The following is a 23,480-nucleotide window of genomic DNA, read 5'->3' as shown; positions in this document are numbered from 1 at the left end:
TTTTCTTTACCTTATTTTGCCTTTTGTTATTGTGGGGGTAAGAAGGGGGTGTAAGGAGGGTGTAGGATTCAGGACAGTTATTGGGAAGTCAGGAAGAACATCCACCATCCTTCAGCTCTCAGATCCATTGCTAACATAGGTTTCCTTTGCCTGTTCCACAGGGCTGGGACAGGGACAGAATCCTATGTGGAAGCCAGCTGGGGGCCCCTGACACCCTGTGTAGGAAAATAAACTGCAAATCAATAGCAAGAGATTTGCTTTCAAGGAAGGAGATTCTTAGAATAGTTCTCAGTCCCATTATGGGACCGAGTGCATCAAAACCAGATGATAGGGCTTCCCTGGTGGCGCAGTGGTTGAGAATCTGCCTGCCAATGCAGGAGAAACGGGTTCGAGCCCTGGTCTGGGAAGATCCCACATGCTGCGGAACAACTAGGCCCGTGTGCCACAACTACTGAGCCTGCGCGTCTGGAGCCTGTGCTCCACAACAAGAGAGGCCGTGATACTGAGAGGCCCGCACACTGTGATGAAGAGTGGCCCCCGCTTGCCACAACTAGAGAAAGCCCTTGCACAGAAACGAAGACCCAACACAGCCAAAAATACTGAATACATAACTACTTGAAAAAAAAATAGGGTAGATGTGTGATTAAGCTTACATATATTTAAAAAAAAAAAAACAGATTATGCCTTTTACGCTGATCTGTGGAGGAAAAACACATGTGATTCTCCACATTCTGAGGGATTTACCAAAGCCTCTTTATCAACCATGCATATGTCCACAAGGCTTTTTAAAAAGTCTTTAAACCCCTAAGACAGTAAAACAAGGGTAACATCAACACCGACTAGTAACTTCATCCTTCTAACCCAGCAACTTCCAAACATTTGTAACTAAGGAGTTGCTTAAAGAATGGGCAGATCTCCCAAGGAGCAAGAGCTGCTTGTTTCAGTAAGGCACAAGTGTCCAGGACCCAGCTGTGTATGTGTTTGTTTTGTTTTGTTTAACTAGCACTGCCCCAAAAGTACGTATAGATACCCTCTCTGAAATCAATCTTCAAGGTTTTTCTCATTTTCTTTTAATAGCTATTTTTTTCTCTGTTGTTGAAAAAGAACTGCCAAATCATGTCAATAATCTGTTAACTTTTACATTTACTTCTACTTATGCTTTAAATTGCCTTAAATACACCTCCCTTGAATTAAAAAGATTTCATCGTCCCTTGATTTTTAGATTTAGTGAATAATTTCATGGATTTTTTTTTACCATATGCCTTTCCTAAACTCACTTGGTTTTTTTGTTTAGTTTTGTTTAGCTTTGTTTTGTTTTGGAGGGGGGTAGATTTCTTAAGATTTTCTACATTGTCAATTATGTCACCGGTGAATAATAGTTTTACTTCTTTTCAAATTTATATGGATTTTATTTTACTTTACTTTTTATCTTATTTTATTTTAGTGCCTATTGCACTGACTAGCACCTCCAATACAAAGTTAATTAGAAGTGATAAGAATGGACATTCTTGCTTTGTTATTGATCTTACTGGGAAAGCATTAAGTCTTTCACTGTTAAGCATGATGTTGGCTGCAAGTATTTTACAGGTGCCCACTTATCAGATGGAGAATGTTTTCTTCTGTACCTAGTTTGCTGAGAAAGTTTTTTAATCATAAATAGGTATTGAATTTTATCAAATGCTTTTCTGCATCTATTGAGATGATCATGTGTTTTTTTCTCTTTTAGTCCGTTTATGTAGTAAATTACACTGATTTACAAATGTTAAACCACTGCATTCGTAGGATAAAGCCTACTTGATCATGATATACTATCATATTTTATATATAGCTAGATTTAGTTGCTAAATCTTCTTAAGAAGTTTGAGTCTATATTCATGAAGGATATTAGTTTTCTTTTAATGTATCCATCTGGTTTTAGTATCACAACAATGATATCCTTATAAAATGTTTCTTCCTTCTGTTATTTCTCAAAGAGTTTACATAGAACTGGAATTATTTCCTCCTTAAATATTTGATAGGATTCACCAGTTTAGCATTGTGGGCATGGAGTTTTCTTTATGGAAAGTTTTGAAGCTATGAATTTAATTTTTTTAATCATATAGAACTAGTAATGCATATCTATTTCTCTTAAATGAGTCTTAGTAGTTTGTTACTTCTTTCAAGGAACTTGTCCATTTCATCTAAGTTGTCAAATTTATTTGGTTTAAAGTTGTTAATAATATTTACTTACTACCTTTTTGATGCCTGTGGGATTTGAAGTGATGTCTTCTCTCTCATTCTTGATATTGGTCTTCTTCTCCTCCTTCTCTCTCTCTTTTTTTCTTGAACTGTATGGATAGAGCAGAGTTTCTCAAACTTGACACTATTAACATTTTGGGCTAAATAATTCTTTGTTGTGGGGAGTAGTCCTGTGAATAGAGGATATTAGCATCATAACACTACATGCCTGTAGCAACTATAATACATCCTCTCCATTTGTGCCAATCAAAAATGTCTGCAGACATGGACAAATGTCCTCTGGGGTGGGTGGAATCACCTTTTGTTAAGAACCACTGGGTCAGAGGTTCATAGATTTTTGTCTCGTTGACTTTTTAAAAATATAACTTCTGTTGTTTTATTTCATTGTTTTCTGCTCTTATCTTTATAATTACCTTTCTCTTGTTTACTCTGGGTTTAATTTTTCTAGCTTCATTAGCTTAAGATCTTTCTTTTTTATAATATAAGCATTCAGTGCTGCGTATTTCTTCTTGGCACTTATTTAGCTGCATCTCATTAATTTTATATGTTGTGTTTTAATTTTCATACAGTTCACATTATTTTGTAATTTGCTACTAGATTTCTTCTTTAACAAAGGGTGTCTTAGTCTGGTTGGATTGCTACAACCAAATGCCCCAGACTAAGGTGATTTATAAACAGCAGAAGTTTATCTCTAAAGTTCTGGAGGCTGGAAGTCTGAGATCAGGTTGCCAGCAGAGTCGGTCCTGATGAAGTTCCCCTTCCTTCTGGGTTGCACACTGTCAGCTTCGTGCTGTGTTCTCACATGGCTAAAGGGGCTAGAAAGCTCTCTGGGGCCTCTACAAGGGCACTAATCCCGTTTATGAGGACCCTGTCCTCATGACTGTATCACTTCCGAAAGGCTTCACCTCCTAACTTCACCTGGGGCATTAGGCTTTCAACACATGAATCTTGGGGGTGACACAAACATTCAAACATAGCACAAGGATTATTTAAAAGTATGCTGTTTAATTTTTAAATGTTTGAGAACATTGTCAGATATCTTCCCGATCTTCCTGTTACTGTTTTCTAGTTTAAATTCATTTTGGCCACCATATTTTTAATTATTTTCATTTTTAAAAAGTTACTGAGGGAGTTTCCTAGTGGCCTAGTGACTAGGATTCTGGGCTTTCACTGCAGCAGCCTGGGTTTAATCCCTGGTTGGAGAACTGAGATCCTGCAAGCCGTGTGGCACGGCCAAAAAAAAAAAAGTTACTGAAAATTTTTTTTTTTTAATCCCAGAATATGGTCTATTTTAGTGAATGTTTCATAAGCACTTTAAAAAGTTGTGTATCCTGCAGATATTGGTAAAGTGTTCTATAAATGTCAGGTCAAGTTGGTTGTATACTTAAAGTCTCCTACAGCACTACAAATTTTTTATTAACAATCTATTTATTAACAAGTGAGAATTGTTATAATCTCTGTATAACTGTAGACTTGTCAATTTTCCCTATTAGTTCTATCAATTTTTGCTTTATGTGTTCAAAATTTTTGTTATTATATGCATACACATTGAGAATTTGTCATCTTGAACTTACCTCATTAATCTTTATGAACTTTATCCTTGATAATACTCCTTGTTCTGAATTTTGATTTGTTAGATATTAACATAGCCACTTAAGTTTTCTATAAGTAGCTTTGCATTATATAGCCTTTTTCCATCTTTTTACTTTTAAACTATCTGTGCCTTTATATTTTAAGTGGGTTTCCTACAAACAGCATATAATTCCTCAGATTGTCTAGTTTATATGAAACTATCTTTAAGTTTACTAGCACTTTCTTCTGTCATCTCCAACCACCTGTTAAGACTGTCCAGTGTATGTTTTATTTTAGATATTAATGTTTCAGTTCTATGATTTCAATTTGGTTATTTCCAACATTTTCTATTTCTCTCTGGCATTCCTTATTTATTCACTTGAGCATATTTTCCTTTATAGTGTTGAGTATATTTAAAAAACTGCTTTAAAATCTTTGCTAATTTCAATATCTGTGTCATCTTTGGGTTTGTCTCTATTGATTGCCTTTTATTTGAGCATTGGTCTCACGTTCTTATTTCTTCACATGTCTGGTAATTTTGGATTGTATCTTGGAGATTGCTAATGATATGGTTTTGGTTTCTCTTATGTCCCTCTTTAGAATATTGAATTCTTTTATCAGATAATTTTCTTGACTGCAATCATACTATAAACTCTTTGTTTGTGTGTTGTGTGAAGCAGTGGAAACCTAGTTTATTTCTTCTAGCATTGGTTGGGCTGCTTGGAGCCTTCCCCATGCACGTGTAGTTCAGGGATCAGCCAAGGATTTAAGCACAATTTATGTGCAGAATATAAGTCTCCTCCATGGCTCTCTCCTTTCTGAGATTTGATCTTAAATTTCTAGCTGCTGTGTTCCCCTTGAAACTTGTCCTCTGACTATTCAAGCCTGTAGGACTATGGATTTTCTGGCCAAGTTTAGCCACCCCATCTGCCATACATTGGGGTTTGCTCTCAGGTAAACAAGTTGAGAAAAAATGAGAAACTTATCCCATGTCATTTCTTCCTTCCAAGAGTAGACAGCTATCAAGTTTCTGCCTGTTTTTGTTTGCTCTCCAGTGCCTTCACGTAGTTGTTATATTTTCTCCAGAGCTCATAGTTGTATTTTTAAGAATATTTGGCCCAATAAGAACTATTCTTCCATTACCAGAAACCAGAATCCCATCACTCTGGCTTGAATTCTTTTAATATACAAATACAATTCTTCTCCATCACTGACAATTTTCTGTTTATTCTCAAAGATAAATCAGATCTTTCAGGAGTCTATTCTTATCTTAACTACCCAAAATGACTTAGTATCATCCCCAAATATATTTTGCTTTGTTGTCTCTTTTTCAAGTTATTTATTAATTCATAAAGCCTTTACAGAACGCTCTTATTCACCTATTTCTATTCAGAGAAGTGTTCATTTATTTATACCATTTGTTTCTTATCTCTAAACCCTTTACAAGGTAAAATAGACTCTTCACCACAACCTGACAAGATTTTGAAAATAGCTTGTGTGAAACTTTGTCAAAGGCTTTTTGAAATTCTCAGTGGACAATATCAACCAATTGTTTATGCTTATGCCTTTTTAGCTCTTTAAGGACATCAATATTTTTTTAATATGGGAAAATATAACCCATCTCTCTGTGACAGGGCACACATTAAGGACATCAATAATTTATCCATAACTTTTTTTTTTTTTTTTTTGCGGCACGCGGGCCTCTCACTGTTGTGGCCTCTCCTGTTGCGGAGCACAGGCTCCGGATGCGCAGGCTCAGCGGGCATGGCTCACAGGCCCAGCCACTCCACAGCAGGCGGGATCCTCCCAGACTGGGGCATGAACCTGTGTCCCCTGCATTGGCAGGCGGACTCTCAACCGCTGCGCCACCAGGGAAGCCCTATCCATAACATATTTTAAAAATGTTTTTCTGAAGAACCCATGTTGCCTCATGTGTTATTTTAAGAGTTTGATAGTCCAATCCTTTATTAATTATAATCTAATATCAGCTTGTCTAGAATAGAAATGTGATGTAATTTTAAATTCTTGGATTCTTTCTGGATTTTTTTAAACTGTTATTACAGTTTATTATTCTGACCTGGAAATCATAACAAGTCAAAATTTACATTTTGGCCACACATCTCTGATTTTATACCTCAATGACTTTAAGAGTGCCATCTAATTTTGGTGATTTAAGATAAATTTATTTTGCTAATATTAGCTAATATTTATTGTGCATGTATTAGATGCCAGACAATGTTCTAAGTGTATGATCTCATTTTGTCCTCCAGTTGCCCTATAAATTGGCTTCATCATTCCCATCTACAGATATAAAACTGTTGGAGCACATCTGAGGTATTGGCCACCGTTTGATCTAATGCTTCTAATATTTTTCAACTTAGAGGAAATTTTGGAACAGCACATCTTTTTTCTCAGCAAGCCTTCAAAACACAAGGTTTCTTGACCCATTCTTTAAACTGGTCCGACAAGAATAATATGTTTTTCCCCCAGGGAGGGAGAACTTTAAAAAGTGGGAGAAATGACAAAGTCAGGAGGTTGTCACTCAAAAAATTAGAAATGCTGCAGCTGCCTACAGAAATAGACTAGCATGTTGTGGGGTAATAAATCATATTTTATTACTCTCAGAGCATCATTCTTTTATCAATGTTTGAATAAAACAGGTATGTTTTACAATTTTTTTTCCATGTGTTTCTGGCTCAGTTTATTTGCCCCATATGTTTCATGTCTTTCTTTTCCTATTTTGGGTTATAGTTTGATTTTTCTGCCATTCAGTTTGAGGCATTCCCTTGGGGCCTTTTTCTCTTGACATATCTTTTCATTTTTTTAAACCTTACTTTTTGTTGGGAGTCTTTTCCTTTTCTTATCATTGCCTTTTTTTAAAAACTGTTTTATTTTTCCATTTTTCTCTTTTCATCTTCTTAGTCAGTTGTGATTCATTTTCATTCTTTGTGTTTTGAATTACAAGCTTCCTCCATGGTGCTTATTCTCTGCTCCCTTTCATAATTTTCCTTTATCTCTTCACAACATATTGTTTTCTTTCTAGAATTAACCATCTTATTTGACTGCCCCAGTTTTTTTGTGATTTCTCCCATAGTGGGGTCCTTTTCCTTCCTTCTTTCCTTAAACTCTTCTGCCAGCACTCAGACTGGTAATGCACTGGGCTGAAACAAAGGATTTCATGACATTTCCATTGCTTCCATTACCTGCTTTTCAAAAACAAGTCCTTGAAATTACCCACTGTCTTTTTAGACTGTAATTCTCCCTTCAACTTAGATTAAAATGTGACAGGTGTAGTTAGCAGATGCAGTTGGAAGTTGCCCACATTAATCACATAGAATATCTGGAACAAAGCACATCTGAACTAAGGACATGAGTGTAAGAGCTCTTACTGATGAAAGCAAGGTTTCTATGTGTTGAGAAGGAGCAGAAAATAGTCCTCTCAATCAATGAGATGAGAGATGAGTTGGTGTTGGTTTGAGTTCTTGTTTCCTGAAGTAGTAAATCACTGAAAACAAAAACAATATTGAAAAACATAGTTTACAAAAAGTTTTCTAGAGTCTTACTGCCTTCCTTTGGATTGTTATACTACCTTGCATTTATTTGGTTCTTATTTCCAAAGTGTTTTTAAATATTATCTCAGTTAATTCTGTTTATAACTCTGAGAGAAAAGAGCTGCAGTGAAATTATGCCCAGTTGAAAGGTAAGCTCACTGAGGTATGGAATTTCACTTACCTGACATACAATCATTATTTAATAACAAAAAGGATTTAAATCTATGTCTATTGAGTTGTGTGCTTTCTCAACTTTTATTTCCCTGCCACCCTCCCCACCTTACCTCCACACCCCCTGGTTTTATATTCCTGTTTTCTCTCCTTTTGTAACTCTTCAGTTCATTCTTCTTTATCACCAGGAGAACTAGGATGATATGAACTGAGGGAGAAGGAAGTAGTCATCATTTTCATGCACTCCCATGAAAGTGGACCATATATACCCATGCATTTAAACCTCATCTAATAATTATTTAAGTTCAAAGTTGGTTACTATTCGTGAGGAGTTCCTAAAACTTTTCAGCAGAGAGAAAAGACAGATGAATCAAGGGTGGAAATAATGGGGAAGATGGTTTAGTAGGGAGGATGGCTAAGGGCCCCACACAGGGCGGGAGGCTGAGGAACAGAAAAAGATTTTTCCGTCTTTATTGTTTCTACTTCCATGGTCTTCTGGTAGTGTCAGTGACAGCGGTGACTCTCCTCAGGTTCTGGAATAACCAGGAGCCCAAACTGTGCCTCCTGTTGTTTTCCTGTGGAAAGAACAACTGAACATCCTCAAATGGCTTCTTATCACAAGCATCCAAAAATTCTTTTGAAGAGCTCTCAAGATACTCTCTTTTGTCAGCTGCTTTGTTTACTTTCTACAAAGCCTAAGGGACTCACACCCTGTGTTCTCATGAAAATATTTACAATCCATTGTTCCCTCCCATTATCCAGCTTGCGTCAAGGTCACCCATTTCACTGCTCAGCTGAGCTTCCACGGACTGGGAAGTAGTGCTGAAGAGTATAAGGAAGTTCTGGGCTTACCCCTGGCGAAGCAGGCACAGTCCTGCAGCAGAGGGTGACTTTGATTAGTTCCGAGAGGTCTCATTTCATCTGTTGGGTTTCCTCACTAGTAACTTCCACTGTAGACACATTTGATGGAGGTGAGGGTGCGGCAGTGTGGAGCATGGGTAGAAATAGAAGCACAACTGAACAGAACGCTCTGGCCACCTAGTCCTGCTAAAATTTGACAGCCTCATTGCACTAACTGATAGGAGAAGCCAGCTGGATGGCAGTCTGTGGTCTGTGGTCACAATCCTTGGTCCAATCTAAGTTGATGAAAACTTCTTTTGGAAATATTTCATTCTAAAGCTAGCTTGAATAAAAAATCTGGTGTGAAATAGATCTTATCCTGTTTCCCTGCCATCAGTCACTTTTCAGAGTTCATCCTGCAATACAACATGCCGAATAAATTTAGTCTAAGGAGAAGCACTATACTATACATTAAATACACATTTTTAATGGCCAGTAGCAATTTATCCAGAGAAATCTGTTTTCCACCACCCTCTGTAGCACAGTAAATGGCTCAGTGAATGGTGTTTGCCATAGCCAACAACTCTTGCTGATGCTTTTCCAAAGAGCCACACCAAACAAGAAAAATATATCATGAATGTTATTGAAAGTAAATTGGTTTTTGAGACAATGAAAACATTTTATTCATTTAAATTAAAGCAGAATGGCAGTGGCCTGCTTTTAATTCACGTAGTCCATGAAATTGAAGTAATGCATTCGTTTTGAGTTTTTCATGCTCGTTGTCCTTATTTTTAAATGGTCAACTTCAATTGCCTCTTATTTGCTCAAGTTGTTTAATTTTTTAAAAAAAACCAGATTTCTAATTTTTATTTATATGTGTGATTCTTTTTTTAATTTATTTTATTCAAGTAAAAAGAATATGAAAAAGTGGTTTAACTTTGAGTCTGTTTTTGACCAAAATTAAACAAGTGCATTGAAATGTCATTGTTTAACACGTGGCCAGTCATCTCCTTCAGTGAAGCAACTTGTCCTTATAGAGTATTCAGAGCCCCCAAAGATGGTATTCTCCTTGACAATGAAAAAATGTTGTGCTTAGGGATTTGGTAATGGGAAGAGAGTATTTGCTAGTACCGAAAAAGCTAAAATTGAAAAAATCCTCACAAAATAGTCAGAAGCCAGCATATGCAGTCATTTAAAGTATGGTGTGTATACATAGTCCATCATTTTCAGAATCAGCTTCACATTTAGGAAGTGGAAGAAGGTGATACTGATAATTTCTAAAGTCACTCTTAGCCCCCACAAATTAGAGATGTGTAACAGGCATACAGAAACATCTTCATTTTTTGAGATAAAAACTTTGTAATTTTTTTACACCAAACTTTTCACATTAAACTGATGGCTTATGTTAAAATGTCAGCTTCTGCAACTGGCACAAAATTTTTAAATGTTCTAAATATCTCAAAATGGGTGACTATATAATAAACCTTGTGCCTCAGAAACATTTATTTGTGTCACCAAAACCAGGGAATAAATATGTTGTCTAAGTGTCCTTTGAGTTGTACATGTCAGCACCATTATTCATTTATAATTATTTATCATAAATAATTATGAGCAGCATTTACACACAGTTTTCTTTTATAGAAAAAGATCATCAAACCACAAGACTAGGTTAAAAAATTTTAATTTACAGAATATTTCTTAAGGAAATTGAGTTGTTTCTTTTACAAAGTACAGATAGAGTGGTATTGAATGTTTATAAATGGAATGAAGGGGAGGAGTTATGGTCCTTAATAGACTTACACTAAAAATCCCAAGGACCTTTATAAGGAAGGGAGTTGCTAGACCTGGAAGCAAGAGGAAAATGAAAGAATCTTTACTCTGTCAGCTCTTATTTTGAAATAATAAAAAAACTGCTTTGAAAATCAAATATTTTATTCTTAAGGGCCCAAAACATTTTCAATAAGGAAATAATTTTCAATTTTCTATTAAATAAAAATCATAGGAGTGGTGTTTCAATTATGTAAAATTCTGGATTAGTGGAGTACAAATTAAAGAGGAATTATAGTAAAATAGAAACAGATTGTACAAGTTTAGTTTTAGAGGTACTTCAAAAATTCAGCCACAAAGCAGGATTTTGGAACATGTCGTGATTATGGACTCTGTGCGCAGAGGCTGCCTTCTGAGTTTGGAAGGGGCTACATGTCTGGGTTGCCAGGCCTTCATTTCTCAGAGGATGCCATATTGAAATGACTTAGCGATCTCCCCACAGAATTTAGTTTGAGAGGAAGATGAATTGGAACTTCAGAGTGAAAATGAGAAGTGGAGCTTTCATCATGGGAGAAAGAGAAGTTTTATAACTGGACACATATGATAGTCATTTACTTTGCTATTAATGCTTTTGAACCTAAGTACATCTAGCATATGGATATCACACAAAGAAGACGCTATTCTTTGGGCTGGAATGAACTCAGAGAAAGAATCTAAGGATTTCTCTAGTGGACCTGAATATTCTGGGCATTTTTTTCCCCATCACTCCCTATTTATTGCCACTTTGGTTTCCTTTATCCTTCTATCATGGGATACACCTAGTCACCGAGTCACACAAAGCTCACATTGTGAATTTAGGAGGAAAATAACACCTCTGACCCCAGTCCGAGTCCTGAACTAACTGAAATACAGAGCAGAACTCCTATAGATAGGCATCAGAAAGTTTGATTGAGTAGTAATAAAGCCATTTGTTCAATATAGTTTAGGTACAGCCAAAAATGGGCTTGATAGCATTCTTCTGAATTAGACATTCACCACCAGAACATAAGCTTTCTGCAGGCAGGTATTGCTCCGAAAAGAAAGCTCAATTCCATCTCTGAAACTTACTAATCACCATAAGTGGTAAAGAGAACTTAGGAGTGTTACTCTAATGCAGTGGTTCTCAAATGTGTTCCAGGGCTTGCAGATCCACAAACCCTTTCAGGAATCCACAAGGTCAAAACAACTTTTGTAATGATACTATTATTTGCCTTTTTCACTCTCATTTTCTCGCAAGTGTACAGCAGGGTTTTCCAGAAGCTTTATGACACACAGTGTTGCAACAGACTGAAAGTAAAATTCAGAATCCAGCTGACTTTCATTAAGCTGTTCATTAAATAGGATTTTCAAAAATGTAACACAAGACCACTTTTCTCACTGAATTGTTTCTTTAGCGTTTTAAAAGCTTTTTGTTTTGAAATCATTTTAAACTTACAGAAGAGTTACAAAGATAGCAAAAACAGTTGCAGTGTACACTTTACCCGACTTCTATCAACATTTCATGTACCCATGATGACATTATCAAAACTAAGAAATTAACATCGATGCAATACTATTAATTAAACTGCAGAATTTATTCAGATCTCACTGGTTTTTACACTAATGTCCTTATTCTGATCCAGAATCCAATCCAGGATATGTCATTGCATTTAGTTGTCATATCTCTTTGATCTCCTCTGATCTGCGACAGTTCTTCAGTCTTTCCTTGTCCTCATGACCCTGATACTTTTTAATCATACTGGTTAGATATTTTGGAGAATGGCCCTCAATTTAAGTTTGTCTGATACTTTCTCATGATTGGATTGGAGTTATGGGTTTGGGGGAAGAATGCCCTAGAGGTAGTGAACTGCCCTTCTTTGGGAATATGTGATATTCCTATGTCATGTTACTGGTGATGCTAAACTTGATTATTTGGTTAAGACTGCACCTAGCAGGTTTCTCTAGCAAGTTACTACTTTTCCTTTTAAATTCAATAAATATTTTGTCTCTGCAATACCCTGTTTCTCGTTAAACTTTTGCCAACTAATTTTAGCATTCATTGATGGATCCTCCCTGAATCAATTATTATTGTGGTGTTCTAATGCTGATTTTCTATTTCCCTCACGCCATCTACACTTTTAATTTAAAAAATTTTGTGGTTATCTTTATCCCTCACATATTTATTTATTCAATTATTCATTTATATCAGTATGGACTCATGGACATTTATTTTATCCTTTGGACTACATAAATTATTATCATTAATTATTTTGTTGCTCAAATTGTTCCATCTTTGGACATTGGGAATTTTTTCATCTTGGATCATGGGTTCTTTTGAGACTTCTTTACTTTCTGACACTACCAAAAGTTCCAAGGTCATTTTGTACTTTTTCTGCCCCAACCCTGGAATCAACCAATTCTCCAAGGAACACTGGTTCCTTTTACTAGAGAAGATATTTAGAAATGAAGATGTCTGAGTGCTGGGTGTGCTCATTGCTGTGGGAGTGTCACTGCTTCTAGATACTAGAGCAAAGGTATATGTATGTATAGTAACTCATGTCTATCTGCCTGCTTATTATCTATCTAGCATCTATTTTTTAAAACACATGAGTTCATATAAATAACTCCAAATCCAATCCAGCATTACATAACGCATTCTAGAATCTCCCCTCTGCTTATCTGTAACTAATTTCTGTTACAGTGAGAAACTGACTACTTATTTGTTCAACTCTAATATACATGTAAGGAAAATTCAGAATTTCTAACCTAGACTTCTGTGAGAAACAAATTTACCAACTAAAACAGCGTTTGCATAAAATTATTTGTCTTTAGCCTCACAGCAGCCAGACAACACAGTTTCCAAAGTTAGATCAGCTCCTTTGTTCCATACCTTCTTCATTGTCATTATGTCATACATTTGTAAGGTAGTTAGATATAATTATCACAGTCTATATTCCATCTTGGGTCCCACTGTTCTGGTTGATTTTTTATTAGTTCACGTGCAATAAAATTCTCTCATTGTGATGTGTAGTTCTATGGATTTTGACAAATCCACCACCAGGACACTATACAGAACAGTTCCTTCACTCCTAAATGTCTCTCATGCTGTCCTTTTACTTATTTATTTTTTAATTTTTTTAATACATCTAATGGGAGTATAATTGCTTCACAATGTTGTGTTAGTTTCTGTTGTACGACAAAGTAAATCAGACATATGCATACATATATCCCCATAACCCCTCCCTCTTGAGCCTCTCTCCCACCCTCCCTATCTCACCCCTCTAGGTTGTCGCAAAGCACCGAGCTGATCTCCCTGTGCGATGCTGCTTCTTCCCACTAGCTATCTATTTTACATTTGGTAGAGTATATACGTTGATGCTTCTCTCACTTCTCCCCAGCTTCCACATCCACCCTATGTGTTCTCAAGTCCATTCTCTATGTCTGCATCTTTATTCCTGCCCTGCCACTAGGTTCATCAATACTATTTTTTTAGATTCCACATATGCATTAGCATATGGTATTTGTGTTTCTCTTTCTGAATTACTTCACTCTGTATGACAGACTCTAGGTCCATCCACCTCACCACAAATAGCTCAGTTTCATTTCTTTTTATGGCTGAGTAATATCCCATTGTATATATGTACAACTTCTTTCTCCATTCATCTGTCAATGGACGTTTATGTTGCTTCCATGTCCTGGCTATTGTAAATAGTGCTGCAATGAACATTGTGGTACATGTCTCTTTTTGAATTGTGGTTTTCTCAGGGTATATGCCCAGTAGTGGGATTTCTGGGTGGTATGGTAGTTCTATTTTTAGTTTTGTAAGGAACCTCCATACTGTTCTCCATAGTGGTTGAATCAATTTACATTCCCACCAACAGTGCAGGAAGGTTTCCTTTTCACCACACCCTCTCCAGCATTTATTGTTTCTAGATATTTTGATAATAGCCATTCTGACCAGTGTGAGGTGATACCTCATTGTAGTTTTGACTTGCATTTCTCTAATAATTAGTGATGTTGAGCATCTTTTCATGTGCCTCTTGGCCATCTGTAGGTCTTTGGAGAAATGTCTATTTAGGTCTTCTGCCCACTTTTTTAATGTTTATTTTTGCTTTTTTGATATTGAGCTCCATGAGTTGTTTGTATATTTTGGAGATTAATCCTTTGTCCGTTGTTTCATTTGCAAATATTTTCTCCCATTCTGAGGGTTGTCTTTTCGTCTTGTTTATGGTTTCCTTTGCTGTGCAAAAGCTTTTAAGTTTCATTAGGTCCCATTTGTTTATTTTTGTTTTTATTTTCTTTACTCTAGGAGGTGGATTAAAAGAGATCTTGCTATGGTTTATGTCAAAGAGTGTTTTTCCTATGTTTTCCTCTAACAGTTTTATAGTGACCAGTCTTACATTTAGGTCTTTAATCCATTTTGAGTTTATTTTTGTGTATGATGTAAGGGAGTGTTCTAATTTCATTCTTTTGCATGGAGCTGTCCAGTTTTCCCAGCACCGCTTATTGAAGAGACTGTCTTTTCTCCAACAGTCTCCAAGACTGTTCTTGCCTCCTTTGTTGTAAAATAGATGACCATATGTGCGTGGGTTTATCTCTGGGCTTTCTATCCTGTACCATTGATCTATATTTCTGTTTTTGTGCCAGTACTGTATTGTCTTGATTACTGTAGTTTTGTAGTGTAGTTTGGAGTCGGGAGCCTGATTCCTCCAGCTCCATTTTTCTTTCTTAAGATTGCTTTGGCTATTCGCAGTCTTTTGTGTTTCCATACAAATTACAGAATTTTTTGTTCTAATTCTGTGAAGAATGCCATTGGTAGTTTAATAGGGATTGCATTGAATCTGCAGATTGCTTTGGGTAGTATAATCATTTTCACAATATTGATTCTTCCAATCCAAGAATATAGCATATGTCTCCATCTGTTTGTGTCATCTTTGATTTCTTTCATCAGTATCTAATAGTTTTCTACGTACATGTCTTTTGAGTCCTTAGGTAGGCTTATTCCTAAGTATTTTATTCTTTTTGTTGCGATGGTAAATGGGATTGTTTCCTTAATTTCTCTTTCTGATTTTTTGTTGTTAGTGTATAGGAATGTGAGAGATTTATGTGCATTAATTTTGTATCCTTACCAAATTCAACCTTACCAAATTCATTGATTAGTTCTAGTAGTTTTCTGGTGACATCTTTAGGATTTTGTATATATAGTACCATGTCATCTGCAAACTGACAGTTTTACTTTTTCTTTTCCAATTTGTATTCCTTTTATTTCTTTTTCTTCTCTGATTGCCATGGCTTGGATTTCCAAAAGTATGTTGAATAAGGGTGGAGAGAGAGGAGCTCCTCGTCTTGCTCCTGATCTTAGAGGAAATGCTTTCAGGTTTTTACCATTGAGTATGATGTTTGCTGTGGGTTTGTCATATATGGTCTTTATTATGTTGAGGTAGGTTCCCTCTATGCCCATTTTTTGGAGAGTTTTTATCATAAATGGGTGTTGAATTTTGTCAAAAGCTTTTTATGCATTTATTGAGATGATCATATGGTTTTTATTCCTTAATTTGTTAATATGGTGTATTACATTGATTGATTTCCATATATTGAAGAATCCTTGCATTCCTGGGATAAATCCCAATTGATCATCCTTGCATTCCTGGGATAAATCCCTTTTAATATGTTGTTGGATTCTGTTCGCTAGTATTATGTTGAGGATTTTTGCATCTATGATCATCAGTGATATTGGTCTATAATTTTCTTTTTTTGTCATAACTTTTTCTGGTTTTGGTATCTGCGTGATGGTGGCTTTGTAGAATGAATTTGGGAGTGTTCCTCCCTCTGTAGTTTTTCGGAAGCGTTTGAGAAGATTTAGTGTTAGCTCTTCTCTAAATGTTTGATAGAATTCACCTGTGAAGCCATCTGGTCCTGGACTTTTGTTTGTTGAAAGGGTTTTAATTACTGTTTCAATTTCATTACTTGTGATAAGTCTAATTTCTATTTCATTTATTTCTGCTCTGGCCTTTATGATTTCTTTCATTCTACTGACTTTGGGTTTTCTTTGTTCTTCTTTCTCTACTTGCTTTAGGTTTAAGGTTAGATTGTTTATTTCAGATTTTTCTTTTTTCTTGAGGTGAGACTGAATTGCTGTAAACTTCCCTTTTAGAACCGCTTTTGCTGCATCCATAGGTTTTGGGTCATCGTGTTTTCATTGTCATTTGGGTCTATGTATTTTTTAATTTCTTCTTTGATTCTTTCAGTGATCTCTTGGTTATTTAGCAGTGCACTGTTTAGCCTCCATGTAGTTGTGTTTTTTACAGTTTTTTCCTGTAACTGATTTCCAATTTCATAGCATTGTTATCAGAAAAGATGCTTCATATGATTTTAATTTTCCGAGGCTTGAATTGTGACCCAAGATGTGGTCTATCCTGGAGAATGCTCCATGTGCACTTGAAAAGAATGTGTATTCTGCTACTTTTGGGTGGAATGTTTTATAAATATCAATTAAATCTATCTGGTCTAGTATGTCATTTAAAGCTTGTGTTTCCTTATTTATTTTCTGTTTGGATGACCTGTCCATTGGTGTAAGTGGGGTGTTAAAGTCCCCTAGTATTATTGTGTTACTGGCTATTTCCCATTTCATGGTTGTTAGCATTTGCTTTGTGTATTGAGTTGCTCCTATGTTGGGTGCATAAACATAATTGTTATATCTTCTTCTTGGATTGATCCCTTGATCATTATGCAGTGTCCTTGCTTACCTCTTGTAAAGTCTTTATTTTAAAGTCTATTTTATCTGAAATAAGTATTGCTACTTCAGCTTTCTTTTGATTTCCTTTTCCATAGAATATCTTTTCACATCCCTTCACTTTCAGTCTGTATATGTCCCTAGGTCTGAAGTGGTCTCTTGTAGACAGCATATATATGGGTCTTGTTTTTGTATCCATTTAGCCAATCTATGTCTTTTGGTTGGAGCATTTAATCCATTTACGTTTCAGGTAATTATCGATATGAATGTTCCTATTGCTATTTTCTTAATTGTTTTGGATTTGTTATTGTAGGTCTTTTCCTTCTCTTGTGTTTCCCACCTAGAGAAGTTTCTTTAGCATTTGTTGTAAAGCTGGTTTGGTGATGTTGAATATTCTTAGCTTTTGCTTGTCTGAAAAGCTTTTGATTTCTCCATCAAATCTGACTGAGATCCTTGCTGGGTAGAGTAATCTTGGTTGTAATTTTTTCTCTTTCATTGCTTTAAATATATCCTGCCACTCCCTTCTGGCCTGCAGAGTTTCTGCTGAAAAATCAATTGATAATCTTATGAGGATTCCTTTGTATGTTATTTTTTGCTTTTCCCTTGCTGCTTTTAATATTTTTTTCTTTGAATTTAATTTTTGATAGTTTGATTAATATGTGTCTTGGGGTGTTTCACCTAGGGTTTATCCTGTATGAGACTCTCTGTGCTTCCTGGACTTTGGTGACTATTTCCTTTCCCACGTTAGGGAAGTTTTCCACTATAATCTCTTCAAATATTTTCTCAGACCCTTTATTTTTCTCTTCTTCTTCTGGGACCCCTACAGTTCAAATGTTGGTGCTTTTAATGTTGTCTCAATGGTCTCTGAGATTGTCTTCAATTCTTTTCATTCTTTATTCTGCTCCTCCACTGTTATTTCCACCATTCTGTCTTCCAGCTCACTTATTCATTCTTCTCCCTCAGTTATTCTGTTATTGATTCCTTTGAGTGTATTTTTCATTTCAGTTATTGTATTGCTCATCTCTGTTTGTTCTTTAGTTCTTCTAGATCTTTGTTAAATATTTCTTGTATTTTCTCAATCCGTACCTCCATTCTACTTCTGAGATTCTGGATCATTCTTACTATCATTACTCTGAATTCTTTTTCAGGTAGATTGCCTATTTCCTCTTCATTTACTTGCTCTTGTAGGTTTTTACCTTGTTCCTTCTTCCGTGACATTTTTTTTTGCCATCTCTTTTCTTTTAGGGGGTGGTATTGTGTTTCTGTCTTACTGGTTGTTTGGCCTGAGGTTTCCAACACTAGAGTTTGTAGGCTGTTGGGTAGAGCTTGGTCTTTGTGCCCAGATGAGGCCTTCTGGGAGACCTCACTCTGATGAATATTCCTTGGGGTCTGAAGTTCTCTGTTAATCCAGTGGTTTGGACTCGGAGCTCCCACCACAAGAGCTTTGGCCTGACCCCTGGCTCGTGAACAAGGATCCTGCAAGCCATCCAGGATGGTGGTTTGCTTGGGGTTTCCTCCCGTTTCCTTGGGCATCGAGGTGCCCCACCAGTGTCTGGCAGGTGCCCTAGTTGTGGGGAGACATCAACTCCATGTTGACGCCTCCATCTTGACTCCGCCCTGCCATGCTGTTCTTTTATAGTCAAGCCTCCCCCACCGCAACACCTAGCAACCACTGATATGTTTTCCATCCCTATAGTTTTGCCTTTTTCAGAATGTTATATTTTGTGTCTGGATTCCTTAACTTAGTGAAATATATCCATTTTTCTTAATGAATCAATAGTTTGTTGTTTTTAACAAACAGTTTTCCATTGTATTGATTGTACCACGGTTTGTTTATCCATTCATCCACTGAAAGACATCTGGGTTGTTTCTAGATTTGGGCAATTATGAATAAAGCTATTATGAACATTCACATATGGGTTGTGTGTAAGTCCAATTGATCATTTTTTTCTTCTTTAGATTGTGCTTTGGTACTGTATTTAAAATTCTTTGGCATACTGAAGGTCACAGAAATTATTCCATGTTTTCTTCTAGAATTTTTATAATTTTGGATTTCATATTTATGTCTATGATCTATTTTGAGCTAATTTTTTATAAGATGTAAATTAGAAATCAGTCTGGCTCTTTTTCATGGTAAGGATGGAAACATGCTTCTCCCACTTTTTTATATCCTGGTATGTAAGCAGAAGTCTACTAAATTGTGTGTGTGTGGGGGGTTGTCCAAGAAAATATACTTATTTTCCTTTTTCTCCCACTTGCTTGTTTCTTTTTAAAAACAACTTTATTGAGATAACTTTGACATATGAAAATTGTATATATTTAAGGTGTACTTAATGTTTTGATATACATATACACTGCAAAAAGATCTACAAGATGAAGCTAAGTATCTTATCTACCATATCTACATAGTTACCATTGTGTGTGTGTGTGTGTGTGTGTGTGTGTGTGTAAGGTGTATGGAAAGGTGTTATTTATGTTAGTAGGCAACAGGTATAGTATTGTTATATTTAAATAAGTAAACATTCAAAAAATCATTTGTTTTTAATTTCTAATTCCTTACAAGCTGAAGTAACAGAGACATATATACCTTCCTACCTTAAACAACAACAAAAAAAGAAAGAGACAATGGTTTTATATATTAGACAAGTAGCATAGGACTGTGATACTAAGAGAGGGGAATAAACATGGAGAATTCAACAACTGCCTCAACTTACTTCCTTGAGAGAGTTTCCAGGCCTCAAGGCAGACAGGAAGAAACCTAGGTGAAGCCCAGACATTTCTTTGAGTTCAGAAGGTGGAGCTGGGAGTTTAAGAAGGCTAGGGAAACTAGAGTTCACAGGGAAGAGTACTGGAGAACAGAGAGTTGCACAAAGAGAGAGTATAGGAAATGTGCAGAGAGCCTCCTCAAGTCCTTAGCTGAGTACTGATGAGTGCATGCATAAACACACACACACACACACACACACACACACACACACACACACACACACTACACAGCACTGGGAAAGGAACACTCATAATAATCCATAGGGCTCACACATGACCAGGAATAGCTTGTGTTCCCATGAGTCAGAATGAAAAAATACCAAAAACCCTGCAATAGGTAAGGCACATGGGTAGAGTACTCAGAGTCCTTGGTATCTGTAGTGGGGCAAAATTAGCCTTAGAGTAAAAGCTGTTTTAGTCCCACTTAACAAAGCTAACAAGTGTACCTCAAAAGGGTCAAACTATTTACTAGCAACTTAACTATGTCTCAGAATAAACCTAAAAATATTTTTAAATATATCTGAGGGTTTCCCTGATGGTGCAGTGGTTGAGAGTCCGCCTGCCGATGCAGGGGACACAGGTTCGTGCCCCGGTCCGGGAAGATCCCACATGCTGCGGAGCGGCTGGGCCCGTGAGCCATGGCCGCTGAGCCTGCGCGTCCGGAGCTTGTGCTCCGCAATGGGAGAGGCCACAACAATGAGAGGCCCACATACCACACACACACAAAAAAATCTGATTATCCAACAAGGTAAAATCCACAGTGGCTTCATCCAATCAAAGATGACTAAACATGCAAAAAAGAAAGATAATATGATCCACATTGAAAATGACAGCATATTTCTCATCAGAAAAAATGCAACTTAGAATTCTATACTGAGAGAAATATCTTTTAAAAATAAGGTAAAATAAAGACTTTTTCAGATATACAAAACCTGAAAGTGTTCATCATCAGCACACCTGCACTGCAGAAAATAATAAAGTACTCAGGCAGAGGGAAAATAATACCAGAGGGAAATATGTGTGTATAAGGAAGAACAAACAGCACTGGAAATAGTAAATATGCAGGTAAAATATAAAATATATTTTTCTAGATTTGAACATCATGTTAAGGTAAAATTAATACAATGTATGATGGGATTTATAAAAAATGTAAAGTAAAAATGCATGACAACACTGGGACACAGACTGGGAGGGGAAAAACAGAAGTATACATCTTAAGGTTCTTATAGTGTACATGAATTTATATAATATTACTTGAAAGTAGACTATAATAAGTTGAGGGCATATACTATCAACCCTAAAGCAACAATTAGGAGAATATAAAAGGTATAGCTATTGTATTAGTTTCTCAGCATAGCTGTAACAAATTACCACAAATTTAGTGGCTTGAAAAACCACAAATCTATTTTCTTGCAGTTCTGGAGGTCAAAATTCTAAAACAGGTCCAAAGGGCTGGGTTTTCTCTGGAAGCTTCAGGGGAGAATCTGTTTCCTTGCATTTTCTGGCTCCTAGAGTCACCCTACATTCCTTACCTCATGTCCACTCTTCCATTTTTGAAGCCAGCAGCACAGCATTATCTCTTCTCCAACCTCCTGTCTCCCTCTTATAAGGCCTCTCGTGATTACTGCAGGCCCACTCAGGTAATTCTGATCTCTGCCTTCATCTTTGCATGGTATTTCTCCCTGTGTCTTCACATTGTCTTCCTCTGCCCTCCTTTCATGGCATTCTCTTTATAACGACCCAGTCATATTGGATTGGGAGCCCACTCTACTCCAGTATGATCTTGTCTTACCTAATTACATCTGCAAAGGTCTATTTTCAAACAAGGTCACATTCTGAGGTACTGAGGGTTAGGACTTCAACACATAAATTTTGAGGTAAAATAATTCAGTCCATAACAGACACAAATTACCAAAGCTCATGCAATAAGAAAGAGATAACTTGAATAGCCTTATATTTGTTAAACAAATTGAATTTGTATTAAATTTGTATTCAGAAACCTACCCACAAGGAAATTCCAGAACTGGATGGCTTCATTGGTGAATTCTACTACCAATAAGTAATATACATTCTACACAAACTCTTCAAAAATTGAAGAGGAGAGAATTCTTTTCAATTTATGTATAAGGTCAGGTTTACTTGATACCAAAACTAGAAGAAAACATTACAGGAAAAATATAGATCAATTTCCATCATTAAAATAGAAACAAAATTTCTTAATACATTTTAGTAAATTGAACAAAAAATATGTAAAAGGGATAACACACAATGAACAAGTGGAGTTTATCCTAGGAATGCAAGGCTGGTGCAAATTTTGAAAATCAATGAATGTAATTTAAGCTAAAGTAGAAAAATCATATGATCATTTCAATAGATGTAGAAAAAGCATTTAACAACAGTTAACATCCATCCTTTATAAAAAACACTCAAGTTAGGAATACAAGAAACTTCCTCAACTTGACAAAGGTCATTTACAAAAAGCCTAGAGCTAACATCATAGTTAATGGAGAAATACTGAATGCTTCCTCCCTAAGAAGGTGAACAAGGTAAGAACATTTGCTCTCATCACTTCTATTCAATATCAAACTATAGGTCCTAGACAGTGCAATAAGGAAAGAATGTAAAGGGATCCTTAAAACAAAAAGATGGAGAACACTAATCTAATGGAAATTCCTTCACATAGACAAATGAACAGTGAAAAGTAGTCATTTCTTTCTTTATATTATTTTTTCTCCTAAGTCTAGACTCGTGTAAATATTAGACTCTTGTCTAATAATGATTACCATTTTTGAATGACTGCCATGAGTTTCACAAGCAATACATATATTATCACATTTAATCCATATACCAACCACATAAATTAATGTCATTTTAGAAACAAGGAAAATGAGGGTCAAAGATATTAATTAATGTGCCCACAGCCACATAAGTGGCAGAATTGGAATTCAATCCAAGCCTGTCTGATTTCAAAGCCCATGTTCATTCCTCTACATCATGGGCAGGTAAGTAAATGCCCTCAGCTCAAGGGGATGGAGAACACTTTCCCATCTTGTAATGCAGGCAGAGGTAGTGGCTTTGCGTCATATGTCTACTCCAAGGGACTAGCTTCCAAAATGGGAGGGAAAGGGATGGGGAAGGTGGCAGTGTGGTACAGACACCTGGCGCTGCCAGAAATGGCCTGTGAAGTTTCCATTGCATTCTCTGGAGGACTGAGGAGAATGCAGAGGGGGAAGTTTAGGCATCTGGGAGAACTCCTCACCCACCTTTTCCCAAGGGTCTGAAGACCATGGATGAGGGACTAGATGTATGGTCATCAAAGATTTAGTGTGTATCTTTCATGCATAAAACAAAGAAGGTAGTATTGCTATGTCTTGGGAAAGCAAACATAGACTTTCCTATCCCCAAGTCTCATTCTGGAAGCCTACAAGGTCATTATTTTGCTTTTTCACTCTCTTTTATGCATGTGCAGTACAGTTTTCCAAAGGCTACATGATATATGAAATTGCAACAGATTCAATCTGCAGAAGTAGATATGTGAATCTGGCTTTCTACTCTTAAGTCAAAACATTGAAAAGTTTTATAAAAATGCAAAACAATGTTACTCTTCTCACCAAATTTATTTCTGCTCTGGAAAATATAATTTTCACAACCATACATTGTTAATATGAAATGGGTTTGTTACTGGTATTGCAAACAAATTAATAACTGTTTAAAAGATTTCCAATTTTTAATTTCTAAGATGGTAATTACCAATAGATAGAAACTATGTAAACAAAAGCTCTTTGGAGGCCTCAATTTTTGAGTGTGGCAGGTCCTTAGATCAA

Source organism: Monodon monoceros, unplaced genomic scaffold (assembly GCF_005190385.1).
Source record: "Monodon monoceros isolate NGI ecotype Baffin Bay Population unplaced genomic scaffold, NGI_Narwhal_1 Super_Scaffold_20, whole genome shotgun sequence".
Lineage (NCBI taxonomy): Eukaryota > Metazoa > Chordata > Mammalia > Artiodactyla > Monodontidae > Monodon > Monodon monoceros.
The sequence above is the reverse complement of the archived record's forward strand: the minus strand, read 5'-3'. Positions refer to the sequence as shown.